The 14,842-nt window shown below is 46.1% G+C and overlaps 1 pseudogene; it reads left to right on the top strand.

The window, feature by feature from the left end:
• LOC135528814 (tropomodulin-3-like) overlaps window positions 1–3,708 on the top strand; it is a 35,106-nt pseudogene extending 31,398 nt beyond the window's left edge.
• The last annotated feature ends 11,134 nt before the right edge of the window (window positions 3,709–14,842 follow it).

Raw genomic sequence — 14,842 nt, 5'->3', positions numbered from 1 at the left:
GCGGTCTGCTGCCTTGTGCGCATTGCTGCGCTTATAATGTGAAGAAATAATAATTGATCAACATTTTAAGCTGAACGTTCTGATCTGTTGCATCAGACTCATTTGCTCTTTAACATGGTTGTTTTATGTATCCCAGGCCTTACTGGTTGTATGAATCTGGGATCTATCGTCACACAACTGTCCCAGAGTCTGTTTTGTAAATAGGCTATTTATTTCTCAACAACCTGACCAATAGAATAGGTAAACTTTTCTACTATAGTATATTGACATAGGCTAGTGATTTAGCTGTTCGTTACTCGTTTTGATGACCCGAGGAAAAGTAAATGTGGACAATTATTCTAACATGTTCAAAGTGCACATCAGAATTCAGTACGAAGTACCACACATCGATGTGTCCTCGACTTGCATGTTCTGTTAATATGTATTACCTTAATCTAAATGTGATTTCTATCCTTCATTAGCATAATGCTGGTTTGACTATCCGTTAGCGTAAGGCTGGTTTGACTATCCGTTAGCATAAGGCTGGTTTGACTATCCGTTAGCATAAGGCTGGTTTGACTATCCGTTAGCATAAGGCTGGTTTGACTATCCGTTAGCATAAGGCTGGTTTGACTATCCGTTAGCATAAGGCTGGTTTGACTATCCGTTAGCATAAGGCTGGTTTGACTATCCGTTAGCATAAGGCTGGTTTGACTCTTCGTTAGCATAAGGCTGGTTTGACTATCCGTTAGCATAAGGCTGGTTTGACTATCCGTTAGCATAAGGCTGGTTTGACTATCCGTTAGCATAAGGCTGGTTTGACTATCCGTTAGCATAAGGCTGGTTTGACTATCCGTTAGCATAAGGCTGGTTTGACTATCCGTTAGCATAAGGCTGGTTTGACTATCCGTTAGCATAAGGCTGGTTTGACTATCCGTTAGCATAAGGCTGGTTTGACTATCCGTTAGCATACGGCTGGTTTGACTATCCGTTAGCATAAGGCTGGTTTGACTATCCGTTAGCATAAGGCTGGTTTGACTATCCGTTAGCGTAAGGCTGGTTTGACTATCCGTTAGCATAAGGCTGGTTTGACTATCCGTTAGCGTAAGGCTGGTTTGACTATCCGTTAGCGTACGGCTGGTTTGACTTCTTCGTTAGCATAAGGCTGGTTTGACTTCTTCGTTAGCATAAGGCTGGTTTGACTTCTTCGTTAGCATAAGGCTGGTTTGACTTCTTCGTTAGCATACGGCTGGTTTGACTTCTTCGTTAGCATAAGGCTGGTTTGACTTCTTCGTTAGCATAAGGCTGGTTTGACTATCCGTTAGCATAAGGCTGGTTTGACTATCCGTTAGCGTAAGGCTGGTTTGACTATCCGTTAGCGTAAGGCTGGTTTGACTATCCGTTAGCGTAAGGCTGGTTTGACTATCCGTTAGCGTAAGGCTGGTTTGACTATCCGTTAGCGTAAGGCTGGTTTGACTATCCGTTAGCGTAAGGCTGGTTTGACTATCCGTTAGCGTAAGGCTGGTTTGACTATCCGTTAGCGTAAGGCTGGTTTGACTATCCGTTAGCGTAAGGCTGGTTTGACTATCCGTTAGCGTAAGGCTGGTTTGACTCTGACGTGGGCTTGTATGCACTGTAAAGTCATAGGGTTGGACTCTGACGTGGGCTTGTATGCACTGTAAAGCCATAGGGTTGGACTCTGACGTGGGCTTGTATGCACTGTAAAGCCATAGGGTTGGACTCTGACGTGGGCTTGTATGCACTGTAAAGTCATAGGGTTGGACTCTGACGTGGGCTTGTATGCACTGTAAAGTCATAGGGTTTGACTCTGACGTGGGCTTGTATGCACTGTAAAGTCATAGGGTTGGACTCTGACGTGGGCTTGTATGCACTGTAAAGTCATAGGGTTGGACTCTGACGTGGGCTTGTATGCACTGTAAAGCCATAGGGTTGGACTCTGACGTGGGCTTGTATGCACTGTAAAGTCATAGGGTTGGACTCTGACGTGGGCTTGTATGCACTGTAAAGCCATAGGGTTGGACTCTGACGTGGGCTTGTATGCACTGTAAAGTCATAGGGTTGGACTCTGACGTGGGCTTGTATGCACTGTAAAGTCATAGGGTTGGACTCTGACGTGGGCTTGTATGCACTGTAAAGCCATAGGGTTGGACTCTGACGTGGGCTTGTATGCACTGTAAAGTCATAGGGTTGGACTCTGACGTGGGCTTGTATGCACTGTAAAGCCATAGGGTTGGACTCTGACGTGGGCTTGTATGCACTGTAAAGTCATAGGGTTGGACTCTGACGTGGGCTTGTATGCACTGTAAAGCCATAGGGTTGGACTCTGACGTGGGCTTGTATGCACTGTAAAGCCATAGGGTTGGACTCTGACGTGGGCTTGTATGCACTGTAAAGTCATAGGGTTGGACTCTGACGTGGGCTTGTATGCACTGTAAAGTCATAGGGTTGGACTCTGACGTGGGGTTGGACTCTGACGTGGGCTTGTATGCACTGTAAAGTCATAGGGTTGGACTCTGACGTGGGCTTGTATGCACTGTAAAGCCATAGGGTTGGACTCTGACGTGGGCTTGTATGCACTGTAAAGCCATAGGGTTGGACTCTGACGTGGGCTTGTATCATAGGGTTGGACTCTGACGTGGGCACTGTAAAGCCATAGGGTTGGACTCTTCTGTCTCTTCTGACCGGCACAGGACTGTTTTAGGATTGTTTGATCACCATGTTGTTTGCTGTGTTTTGATCAAGTTTCTATCTCACTGTACAATTCCTCCTTGTCCTCTTCTCCTTGTCCTCTTCCTGTCTTCTCTCCAGTCCGCAAGAGGCGAGTGGAGGGGGACCAGTAAGGGGCGGAGCCTGTCATGTCTCCCAGCCTGTCCCGTCGTCTCATCTCGCCGTATGGAATACATTTTCAGCCAATCCCCTGGTCTCATCTCACCGTGGACGTTAAGTCTTGTGCCAAAACCCGGAGCAAGGCGCCCTCAACCAGACAGGGACTGTGAGTCCCAAATGGCACCCTTGTTCCCTACGTAGTGCACTACTTTTGATCAGAGCCCTAGGGGCTGTGATCGTGCCCTATAGAGAATAGGGTTCCATTTGAGACGCAGCTATCATCATCATCTATCTGAGGAGAAGAGAAATAACTGGAATAGCCCTCTCTAGTACCTACATATCTATACACACATGTTGTTGTTGTTATTATTGTTTATTATACTATTGTTAGAACTACAGCTGTACATCTTATTGTTTAGTTTTTTCAGTTCATTTCAGGCGCTTTTTTAAATTTTTCTCTGAATGATTTATGTTCTGTTTTTTTTACTGTGTTTAGAGCAACATGAACAGTACTGTAATCTAACCAAGTTACCATGGTTTTAAACATTCTATCCTAACCTCTGACCTCTAACCCTACAGTGGTATAGGGCCCTGACCTCCAACCCCTACAGTGGTACGGGACAGGCCTCCCTAGCTAGACTGCTGTATCTCTTGGTTCTGAAAGCTGTGCTTCCTACACAGGGGGAAGAGAGAGGTTGATGTGATGGTAGGGCTGTCTGTTTAACCTCCTGGGGTGGGTTGTCCTGGTAGGGCTGTCTGTTTAACCTCCTGGGGTGGGTTGTCCTGGTAGGGCCGTCTGTTTAACCTCCTGGGGTGGGTTGTCCTGGTAGGGCCGTCTGTTTAACCTCCTGGGGTGGGTTGTCCTGGTAGGGCTGTCTGTTTAACCTCCTGGGGTGGGTGTGTCCTGGTAGGGCTGTCTGTTTAACCTCCTGGGGTGGGTTGTCCTGTAGGGCTGTCTGTTAACCTCCTGGGGTGGGTGTCCTGTCCTGGTAGGGTCCGTCTGTTAACCTCCTGGGGTGGGTTGTCCTGGTAGTTTAACCTCCTGGGGTGGGTTGTCTGTTTAACCTCCTGGGGTGGGTGTGGTGGGTTGTTAGGGCTGTCTGTTAACCTCCTGGGGTGGGTTGTCCTGGTAGGGCTGTCTGTTTAACCTCCTGGGGTGGGTTGTCCTGGTAGGGGCTGTCTGTTTAACCTGGGGTGGGTTGTCCTGGTAGGGCTGTCTGTTTAACCTCCTGGGGTGGGTTGTCCTGGTAGGGCTGTCTGTTTAACCTCCTGGGTGTGGTGGGTTGTCCTGGTAGGGCTGTCTGTTTAACCTCCTGGGGTGGGTTGTCCTGGTAGGGCTGTCTGTTAACCTCCTGGGGTGGGTTGTCCTGGTAGGGCTGTCTGTTTAACCTCCTGGGGTGGGTTGTCCTGGTAGGGCTGTCTGTTTAACCTCCTGGGGTGGGTGTGGTGGGTTGTCCTGGTAGGGCTGTCTGTTTAACCTCCTGGGGTGGGTTGTCCTGGTAGGGCTGTCTGTTTAACCTCCTGGGGTGGGTGTGGTGGGTTGTCCTGGTAGGGCTGTCTGTTTAACCTCCTGGGGTGGGTGTGGTGGGTTGTCCTGGTAGGGCTGTCTGTTAACCTCCTGGGGTGGGTTGTCCTGGTAGGGCTGTCTGTTAACCTCCTGGGGTGGGTTGTTCTGGTAGGGCTGTCTGTTAACCTCCTGGGGTGGGTGTGGTGGGTTGTCCTGGTAGGGCTGTCTGTTAACCTCCTGGGGTGGGTTGTCCTGGTAGGGCTGTCTGTTTAACCTCCTGGGGTGGGTTGTCCTGGTAGGGCTGTCTGTTTAACCTCCTGGGGTGGGTTGTCCTGGTAGGGCTGTTTAACCTCCTGTCCTTAACCTCCTGGGGTGGGTTGTCCTGGTAGGGCTGTCTGTTTAACCTCCTGGGGTGGGTTGTCCTGGTAGGGCCGTCTGTTTGACCTCCTGGGGTGGGTTGTCCTGGTAGGGCCGTCTGTTTGACCTCCTGGGGTGGGTTGTCCTGGTAGGGCCGTCTGTTTAACCTCCTGGGGTGGGTTGTCCTGGTAGGGCTGTCTGTTTAACCTCCTGGGGTGGGTTGTCCTGGTAGGGCCGTCTGTTTGACCTCCTGGGGTGGGTTGTTCTGGTAGGGCTGTCTGTTTAACCTCCTGGGGTGGGTGTGGTGGGTTGGTGCAGCTGTAGTGGACTCTGAGGAGTGTATGAGAACAGCTGCCTCTCTCTCTGAAAAAGTCTCAAGCCCTGAAGAACGTTTATAGATGTCTTAATACTGTCGTAAAGAATTTAAAGTCTTAAAGAATTAAAGTCTTAACATTTATAATACGGTGGATCTCTTTCAATCTCAACAATCTCTTTTTAAATCGATTCAGACTCCGATTTAATGGGTTTATTTTATTTCCCTCTGTGTCACTGGGAAACGTATGTGGATGTTATTTAACCAAGTAAATACGAGGTTTTTAAATCCACGACGATGAAGCATTGACCTGATCTTCTGCTCTCCTGTTATTGGTCTGACGTGAACGTCAGCTCAACCAATGGGCTTCTCCGATACTGAACCATGCCAAAGACTAATATGCAGCGCTTACATACATACTGGAGGAGATGCAACTCCACGTCACTATATTCTCTTTAGATTACACACATCCTGTCAGAGAGTAGGTAAGATTAGACAGAAAACATCTGGGTTCATTACACTTGTTTTTTTTATTTGATGTGCACAGTGTCGTGTACAATGCCGTCATTTTGATGTGCACTGTGTTCCTCCTCTCTGCTGGGCTGTTGTTGCTTATGGCGATGGAACAAGCAAAGATGGCCATCAGTGGAGCAGTGTCTGTGTGAAGGAATGTCATGGTAATGAGAGAGACGCAGGAGAGAGCAACACACCACACACTGAGTGGTCTCCTAGCCCTGGCATGCTACTCACTATGGAGGAAAACAACACGCTGTGTTAAACTCAGCAGGATTCTCCTGAGAACACCAGCCTGCTGTAAAACAGACAACATACAGCCTGATGTTGACACTCACCGTTTATAGAGAATTACAAACTGGGTGGTTCAAGCCCTGAATGCTGATTGGCTGACAGCCGTGGTACATCACACCGTATACCACGGGTATGACAAAATATACAATTTTTACTGCTCTAATTACGTTGGTAACCAGTTTCTAATAGCAATAAGGCACCTTGGGGGTTTATATGGCAAATGTAAAGGGCTGTGTCCAGGCACTCCACACTGCGTCGTGCCTAAGAACAACTCTAAGCTGTGGTATATTGGCACTATACCACACCCCCCCCTTCCATGCCTTATTGCTTAATTACAGGCTGGCCTCCTGGACTCACATGAATCCTACTGGACCAAAACTGCTGAATCTGTGTCCCGGAAACTGGTCCTATGTGTTGTTAATGTGGTAATCTGGAGTAGGAAGTCCTCGTGTTGAGATCATGTGGTTTGTCTGGACCAATACGATGCTCATGTTTAGTTTCTTAATCACATCTGGTGAACCAGCCAGTTAGTCAGCCTTGATTCTGTGGGTGGGATAGAGCGAATTAGCTGACTAAGGTTGTTTGGAGTGATGCTGTCTGCTTAACTATAATGTCTGAATCCCAAATGGTTCCCTGTTCCTTATATGGTGTGCTTCCTGTTGACCAGGGCCCATAGGGTGTAACCCAGGCTATAGTAACCTGGCTCTGTGCTCTGCTCTGTCCATAATCTGATCTTAATCATGTATATTGTTATAGTTGACTATCTCATAATGTTTAACCCTCCCACACATTCCACACCGTCACACACCCACCTGTGTCTATCAAGTAAATGTAAAGATTATTTTGAATTGTTTTTTTTTGTTGAATGGTGAAGCTCCATGTCTGGACGAAAGAGTAGCGGAAGTAGGAAGCTGTACTGTTAATATTAACCACCAGGCCTGGTAGAAAGGCCATGTCAACTATAATACGTCCTCAACCAATAAATGTTTTTACATACTTGTCCCTCTCTGTTGTCTTCACGTTTCATCCATGTGGTTCATGTGCAGTATCTTTATAGTGCTACTGAATTCAATTCAATAACTATTTTTTTTATTGTTCCCCAAGGTGAACTTTTATATGGTGTTGTAATGAATGTCTTTGTTCCAAGAAGAGCAATCTGTCTCAACATCATGCATTTATCAGAACCCAAAAACAACGCAGGACATCACACTGGCTGTTCAACAAGTACAGAGTTGTAATGTACTCTGTTCTAGTGGAAGTGAATCCAGATCACAGTTGTGTGATTCCCTTTGGGAATTCACCTTGGGTTCAAAGGGCATTCCCATAGCGATAGTGATACGGGCAGGTCGTTATATACACTGAACAAAAATATAAACGCAACATGAAGTATTTTCAAAGGTTTTACTGAGTTACATTTCATATAAGGAACATCTGTCAATTGAAAAATGCATTAGGCTCTAATCTATGGATTTGACATGACTGGGAATACAGATATGCATCTGTTGGTCACAGATACCTTAGATAAAGAAAACCAGTCAGTATCTGGTGTGACCACCATTTGCCTCATGCAGCGTGACACATCTCCTTCACATAGAGTTGATCAGGCTGCTGATTGTGGCCTGTGGAACGTTGTCCCACTCCTCTTCAATGGCTGTGTGAAGTTGCTGGATATTGGCTGGGAACTGGAACACGTTGTTCTATACGTTGATCCAGAGCATCCCAAACATGCTCAATGGGTGACATGTCTGGTGAGAATGCAGGCCATGGGACATGTTCAGCTTCCAGGAATTGTGTCCAGATCCTTGCGACATGAGGCCGTGCGTTATCATGCTGAAACGTGAGGTGATGGAGGTGAATGAACGGCACAACAACGAACCTCAGATTCTGTTTCAGGTTATTTCTGCGCATTCAAATTGCCACCAATAAAAGGCACATTTATTCGTAGCTTATGCCTGCCCACACCATAACCCGACAGCCGCAAACCATCAGTGGGTAAATACTCACCTTTGATGGCCACTGGCACGCTGGAGAAGTGTGCTCTTCTCTGATAAATCCCGGTTTCAACTCTACCGGGCAGATAGACTTTTTAATTTAAAATGTAAAATGTAACCTTTATTTAACTAGGCAAGTCAGTTAAGAACAAATTGTTATTTACAATGACGGCCAACCAAAAGGCCTCCTGTGGGGACGGGGGCTGTGATCAAACATAAATAAAATATAAATATAGGACAAAACACACATCACAACAAGACAGACAACACAACACTACATAACGAGGGACCTAAAGACAACAACATAGCAAGGCAGCAACACAACACTACATAAAGAGGGACCTAAAGACAACAACATAGCAACGCAGCAACACATGACAACACAACATGGTAGCAGAACAAAACATGGTACCAACATTATTGGGCACAGACCACAGCACAAAGGTAGAGACAACAATACATCACACGAAGCAGCCACAACTGTCAGTAAGAGTGTCCATGATTGAGTCTTTGAATGAAGAGATGGAGATAAAACTGTCCAGTTTAAGTGTTTGTTGCAGCTCGTTCCAGTTGCTAGCTGCAGCGAACTGAAAAGAGGAGCGACCCAGGGATGTGATGATCATGCTCTTTAATCAGCATCTTGATATGCCACACGATGCTCACTAACGTGGATGGAAACAAATTTGTGCACAACATTTGAGAGAAATAGGGTTTTTGTACGAATGGAAATTTTCTGGGATGATTTATGTTGCATTTATATTTTTGTTCAGTGCAGTTGGAAGGATTCTACAGGAGAGAGAGAGTGTGTGTGTGTGTGTGTGTGTGTGTGTGTGTGTGTGTGTGTGTGTGTGTGTGTGTGTGTGTGTGTGTGTGTGTGTGTGAGAGAGACGTCCTCTAATTAGATCCAGTTTCTGTGATTGTTTGCACATGCTTGCAGGATGATGTCATGAGTGACTACATTCCTCTCTGGGTTAACTGTGGCAGAGTGGAGTGTTGGATCTCACTGCCCTAGTGTGTGCGGGGGGGTTGGATCCCACTTTCATGATGTGTGTGTGTGTGTAGTGTTGGATCTGGTTGCCGTAGTGGACCTCTGTGGGACTCTGGCCAGAGGGGAAATGAATGAGTCATGAGTTTCCACTCCCCGAGAAGACAGAGAGAGAAAGAAAGAGGGAGAGAGAAGAATGGAGAACAGATCATGAGAACAGTTTCCATCTCTCTCTCTCTCTCTCTCTCTCTCTCTCTCTCTCTCTCTCTCTCTCTCTCTCTCTCTCTCTCTCTCTCTCTCTCTCTCTCTCATGTATGGGGTGTTATCACAGCAGAGGTCTGTACTGTAATAGAGAACACTGAAGCAGCAGTTGTGGTGTAACCATGGTTACCAGACAAGCTCTCTCGACGATCCACAGAATATAATAGAAACTGATAATAGAAATGGACAAGTTATTGTCCACCCAGTATCATACCCAACATCATAATCAAACATTAGAATATCACAAAGACAGATGTCAGAGATATATAGGCCTAGAGATATAGAGATATGGGCCTAGAGATATCAGAGATATAGAGATATGGGCCTAGAGATATCAGAGATATAGGCCTAGAGATATCAGAGATATGGGCCTAGAGATGTCAGAGATATAGAGATGTGGGCCAAGAGATATCAGAAATATAGAGATATAGGCCTAGAGATATCAGAAATATAGAGATATGGGCCTAGAGATATAGAGATATGGGCCTAGAGATATCAGAATTATAGAGATATGGGCCTAGAGATATCAGACATATATAGAGATATAGGCCTAGAGATATCAGAGATATAGAGATGTGGGCCAAGAGATATCAGAAATATAGAGATATAGGCCTAGAGATATCAGAAATATAGAGATATGGGCCTAGAGATATAGAGATATGGGCCTAGAGATATCAGAATTATAGAGATATGGGCCTAGAGATATCAGACATATATAGAGATATAGGCCTAGAGATATCAGAGATATAGAGATGTGGGCCAAGAGATATCAGAAATATAGAGATATAGGCCTAGAGATATCAGAAATATAGAGATATGGGCCTAGAGATATAGAGATATGGGCCTAGAGATATCAGAATTATAGAGATATGGGCCTAGAGATATCAGACATATATAGAGATATAGGCCTAGAGATATCAGAGATATAGAAATATGGGCCTAGAGATATCAGAGATATGGAGATATGGGCCTAGAGATATCAGAGATATATGCCTAGAGATATAGAGATATGCAGAGAAGCCCTTCTCACAGGCAGTAAGTGAACGCAGCTGAAGCCAGTAAGACTTGGATCAGTTTTTTGCCTGTGAAGTGAGGTCAGGCAAGCTGGAGTTCAGATGAGATTATGAGATTTATAGTTCTGTCGTCTGAAATCAGTTCTAATGAGAAGCTTTGCCAGATCAGGCCTGATAGGGTTTTACTGCAGTGGTAGAAGTCGCCCCTAATCACAGATCTAGGACCAGATGACTTCACTCTCCAGTCCTAACCATTAGGGGGATGGAAAACTGTAGAACTGACCCTAGACCAGTGGCTAGGGACAGCTCTGACCCTAGATCAGTGGTTAGGGACAGCTCTGACCCTGGATCAGTGGCTGGGGACAGATCTGACCCGAGATCAGTGGTTAGGAACAGACCTGACCCTAGATCAGTGGTTAGGAACAGATCTGACCCTACATCAGTGGTTAGGGACAGCTCTGACCCTAGATCAGTGGCTAGGGACGGCTCTGACCCTAGATCAGTGGTTAGGGACAGATCTGACACTAGATCAGTGGTTAGGAACAGCTCTGACCCTAGATCAGTGGTTAGGGACAGATCTGACCCTAGATCAGTGGTTAGGAACAGCTCTGACCCTAGATCAGTGGTTAGGGACAGATCTGACCCTAGATCAGTGGTTAGGGACAGATCTGACACTAGATCAGTGGTTAGGAACAGCTCTGACCCTAGATCAGTGGTTAGGGACAGATCTGACCCTAGATCAGTGGTTAGGAACAGCTCTGACCCTAGATCAGTGGTTAGGGACAGATCTGACCCTAGATCAGTGGTTAGGAACAGATCTGACCCTAGATCAGTGGTTAGGAACAGATCTGACCCTAGATCAGTGGTTAGGGACAGCTCCGACCCTAGATCAGTGGCTAGGGACGGCTCTGACCCTAGATCAGTGGTTAGGGACAGATCTGACACTAGATCAGTGGTTAGGAACAGCTCTGACCCTAGATCAGTGGTTAGGGACAGATCTGACCCTAGATCAGTGGTTAGGAACAGCTCTGACCCTAGATCAGTGGTTAGGGACAGCTCTGACCCTAGATCAGTGGCTAGGGACAGCTCTGACCCTAGATCAGTGGTTAGGGACAGCTCTGACCCTGGATCAGTGGCTTGGGACAGCTCTGATCTGACCCTAGATCAGTGGTTAGGGACGGCTCTGACCCTAGATCAGTGGTTAGGGACCGATCTGACACTAGATCAGTGGTTAGGAACAGCTCTGACCCTAGATCAGTGGTTAGGGACAGCTTCTACTTCCTTGAGGAAATAGCTGCTCTGGACTCAGTTCAATGGTCTTCTCAAATACACCAGTCCAGTACATTTCTCACAACGTGACATTCGTTAAGTATTTTTCTATTCATTTAATATTCCTATTGATGCGTTCCTATTCCTTCTTATGATTTCCTTATTCATTAAACACATAGATGTTTGTGTTATTAAATGTGACCATCATTACTGAGTGTGTGTGGTTTTGTCAGGATCACGGGCTGGGTTAGAGGGTGGGGCATAAGGACTCTGTGTGGGCTGTGAACATGTTGAGAATAAACAAACCAACCGGACTGAATCCAGGGTCAAGGTGAACAGGCATGATGTAACACGCACACGGCGTGGCAGCAGAGTGTTTGGTTTCCGGGTGTGAAGCATGTGTGCATGTGTGTGTGTGTGCGTGTGTGTGTGTGTGTGTGTGTATTTTAAAGTCACCCTTGGTCGACATGTAGTTAAGAGCACAATGTGAGTGATAGAGCATGTCCGTACAACTCCCCCCTCTCTCTTCTGGCAGCAGACAGGGAGTTTGTTTTCTCTCTCTCTCTCTCTCTCTCTCTCTCTCTCTCTCTCTCTCTCTCTCTCTCTCTTTCACTCTCCCTCCCACCTGGCAGCACACAGGTAGTTTGTTCTCTTCCCCCTCCCTTTCTCTCTTTCCCTCTCTCTCTCTCTCTCTCTCTCTGTGTCGGGGTGCCCAGAAGCTGGGCACCCCGACACGGATGGCTCCCTCTGCCGGGGAGAGGCTGGGCACCCCGACACAGATGGCTCCCTCTGCCGGGGAGAGGCTGGGCACCCCGACACAGATGGCTCCAAGTACAGGTAATTAGGGGAAGTACCAACCAGACGTGGAAAAAAAGGAGCACTGTGGCACACCGTGAGAAAGAACAGAGAGACACCAACACAGAGCAGAAGCTGAGCAGAACGGCCGAGCCAAACCTACGTGATGTCGTTGTTATGTATATTTTATTGCCAAGTAAAGTTGCATTTTCTGACTTTAACCTCCCTGTCTCTGTGTTTAATCTCTGCACGCTCAACCCAACACCCCACGGTTTACCACAATAGTTTATCAAAATTGTATTTATTTTCAAATTCTTTGTGGATCTGTGTAATCGGAGGGAAATACATGTCTCGAATATGGTCATACATTTGGCAGGAGGTTAGGAAGTGCAGCTCAGTTTCCACCTCATTTTGTGGGCAGTGAGCACATAGCCTGTCTTCTCTTGAGAGCCATGTCTGCCTACAGCGACCTTTATCAGTAGCAAATGCACACTGAATCTATACATAGTCAAAGCTTGGTCAGGTATTCTGCCACTGTGTACTCTCTGTTTAGGGCCAAATAGCATTCTAGTTTGCTCTGTTTTTTTGTTAATTCTTTCCAATGTGTGAAGTTTTTGTTTTCTCATGATTTAGTTGGGTGTAATTGTGTTGCTGTTCTGGGGGTCTGTTTGTGTTAGTGAACAGAGCCCCAGGACCAGCTTGCTTAGGGGACTCTTCTCCAAGCTCATCTCTGTAGGTGATGGCTTTGTTATGGAAGGTTTAGGGAATCACTTCCTTTAGGTGGTTGTAGAATTGAATGGCTCTTTTCTGGATTTTGATCATTAGCAGGTATTGGTCTAATTCTGCTCTGCATGCATTATTTGGTGTTCTACGTTGTACACGGAGGATATTTTTGGAGGTGTTTGTCCCATTTTGTGAATTCTTGGTTGGTGAGCGGACCCCAGACCTCACAACCATAAAAGGGCAATGGGTTCTATAACTCATTCAAGTATTTTTAGCCAGATCCTAATTGGTAAGGCTCAGTTGCCTGTGGTGCTGATGTTTAGGTCGAGGTATGTATAGTTTTTTGTGTGCTCTACGGCAACGGTGTCTAGATGGAATTTGTGGTTCTGGCAACTGGACCTTTTGGGAAACACCCGTATTTTTGTCTTACTGAGATTTACTGTCAGGGTCCAGGTCTGGCAGAATTTGTGCAGAATATCTCGGTGCTGCTGTAGGCCCTCCTTGGTTGGGGACAGAAGCACCAGATCATCAGCAAACAGCAGACATTTAACTTCAGATTCCAGTAGGGTGAGGCCTGGGTGCTGCAGACTGTTCTAGTGCCCTCACCAATTCATTGATATATATGTTGAAGAGGGTGGGGCTTAAGCTGCATCCCTGTCTCACCCCACGGCCCTGTGGAAAGAAGTGTGTTTTTTTGCAAATTTTAACCACACACTTGCTGTTTGTGTACATGGATTTTATAATGTATGTTTTCCCCCAACACCTCTTTCCATCACTTTGTGTAGCAGACACTCATGTCAAAAGAGTTTTTTGACAGCATGAGAAGACTTTGCCTTTGTTCTGGTTGTTTTGTTTGTCAATTATGGTGTGCAGTGTGAATATGTGGTCTGTCGTATGGTCATTTGGTAAAAAGCCAATTTGCTAAATCTCTCTCTCTCCCCATACCTGCCCTCTAAATACACATCTGCTGTCTTCAACCAGGATCTTAGCGTTCACTTTCTCATTGCCTGCGTGCGTACTGGGTCCATGGTCAAAATGACCACCCCACATCGCTGTCAAACGCTCCCTAAAACACTTCAGCGAGCAGGCCTTTCTAATCGACCTGGCCCGGGTATCATGGAAGGATATTGACCTCATCCTGTCAGTAGAGGATGCCTGGTTGCTCTTCAAGAGTGCTTTCCTCTCCATCTTCTCAAATGACTGCCTCGCCTGGTTCACCAACTACTTCTCAGATAGAGTTCAGTGTGTCAAATCGGAGGGCCTGCTGTCCGGACCACTGGCAGTCTCTATGGGGGTGCATCTACTTTGTTCATGACACAAGTCATTTTTCCAACAATTGTTTGCAGACAAATTATTTCACTTAGAATTCACTGTATCACAATTCCAGTGGGTCAGAAGTTTACATACATTAAGTTGACTGTGCCTTTTAAACAGATTGGAAAATTCCAGAAAATTATGTCATGGCTTTAGAAGCTTCTGAGTCAATTGGAGGTGGACTTGTGGATGTATTTCAAGGCCTACCTTCAAACTCAGTGCCTCTTTGCTTGACATCATGGGAAACTCAAAAGAAATCAGTTAGGACCTCAGAAAACAAATTGTAGACCTCCATAAGTCTGGTTCATCCTTGGGAGCAATTTCCAAACGCCTGAAGGAACCACATTCATCTGCACAAACAATAGTACGCAAGTATAAACACCATGGGACCACGCAGCCATCATACCACTCAGGAACGAGACGTGTTCTGTCTCCTAGAGATGAATGTACTTTGGTGCGAAAAGTGCAAATCAATTCCAGAACAACAGCAAAGGACCTTGTGAAGATGCTGGAGGAAACAGGTACAAAAGTATCTATATCCACAGTAAAACGAGTACTATATCGGCATAACCTGAAAGGCTGCTCAGCAAGGAAGAAGCCACTGCTCCAAAACCGCCATAAATAAGCCAGACTACGGTTTGCAACTGCACATGGGGACAAAGATCGTACTTTGGAGATATG

The sequence above is a fragment of the Oncorhynchus masou genome, unplaced genomic scaffold, assembly GCF_036934945.1.
Source record: "Oncorhynchus masou masou isolate Uvic2021 unplaced genomic scaffold, UVic_Omas_1.1 unplaced_scaffold_1040, whole genome shotgun sequence".
Classification (NCBI taxonomy): domain Eukaryota; kingdom Metazoa; phylum Chordata; class Actinopteri; order Salmoniformes; family Salmonidae; genus Oncorhynchus; species Oncorhynchus masou.
This window is presented reverse-complemented; position numbering and strand designations above follow the sequence as displayed.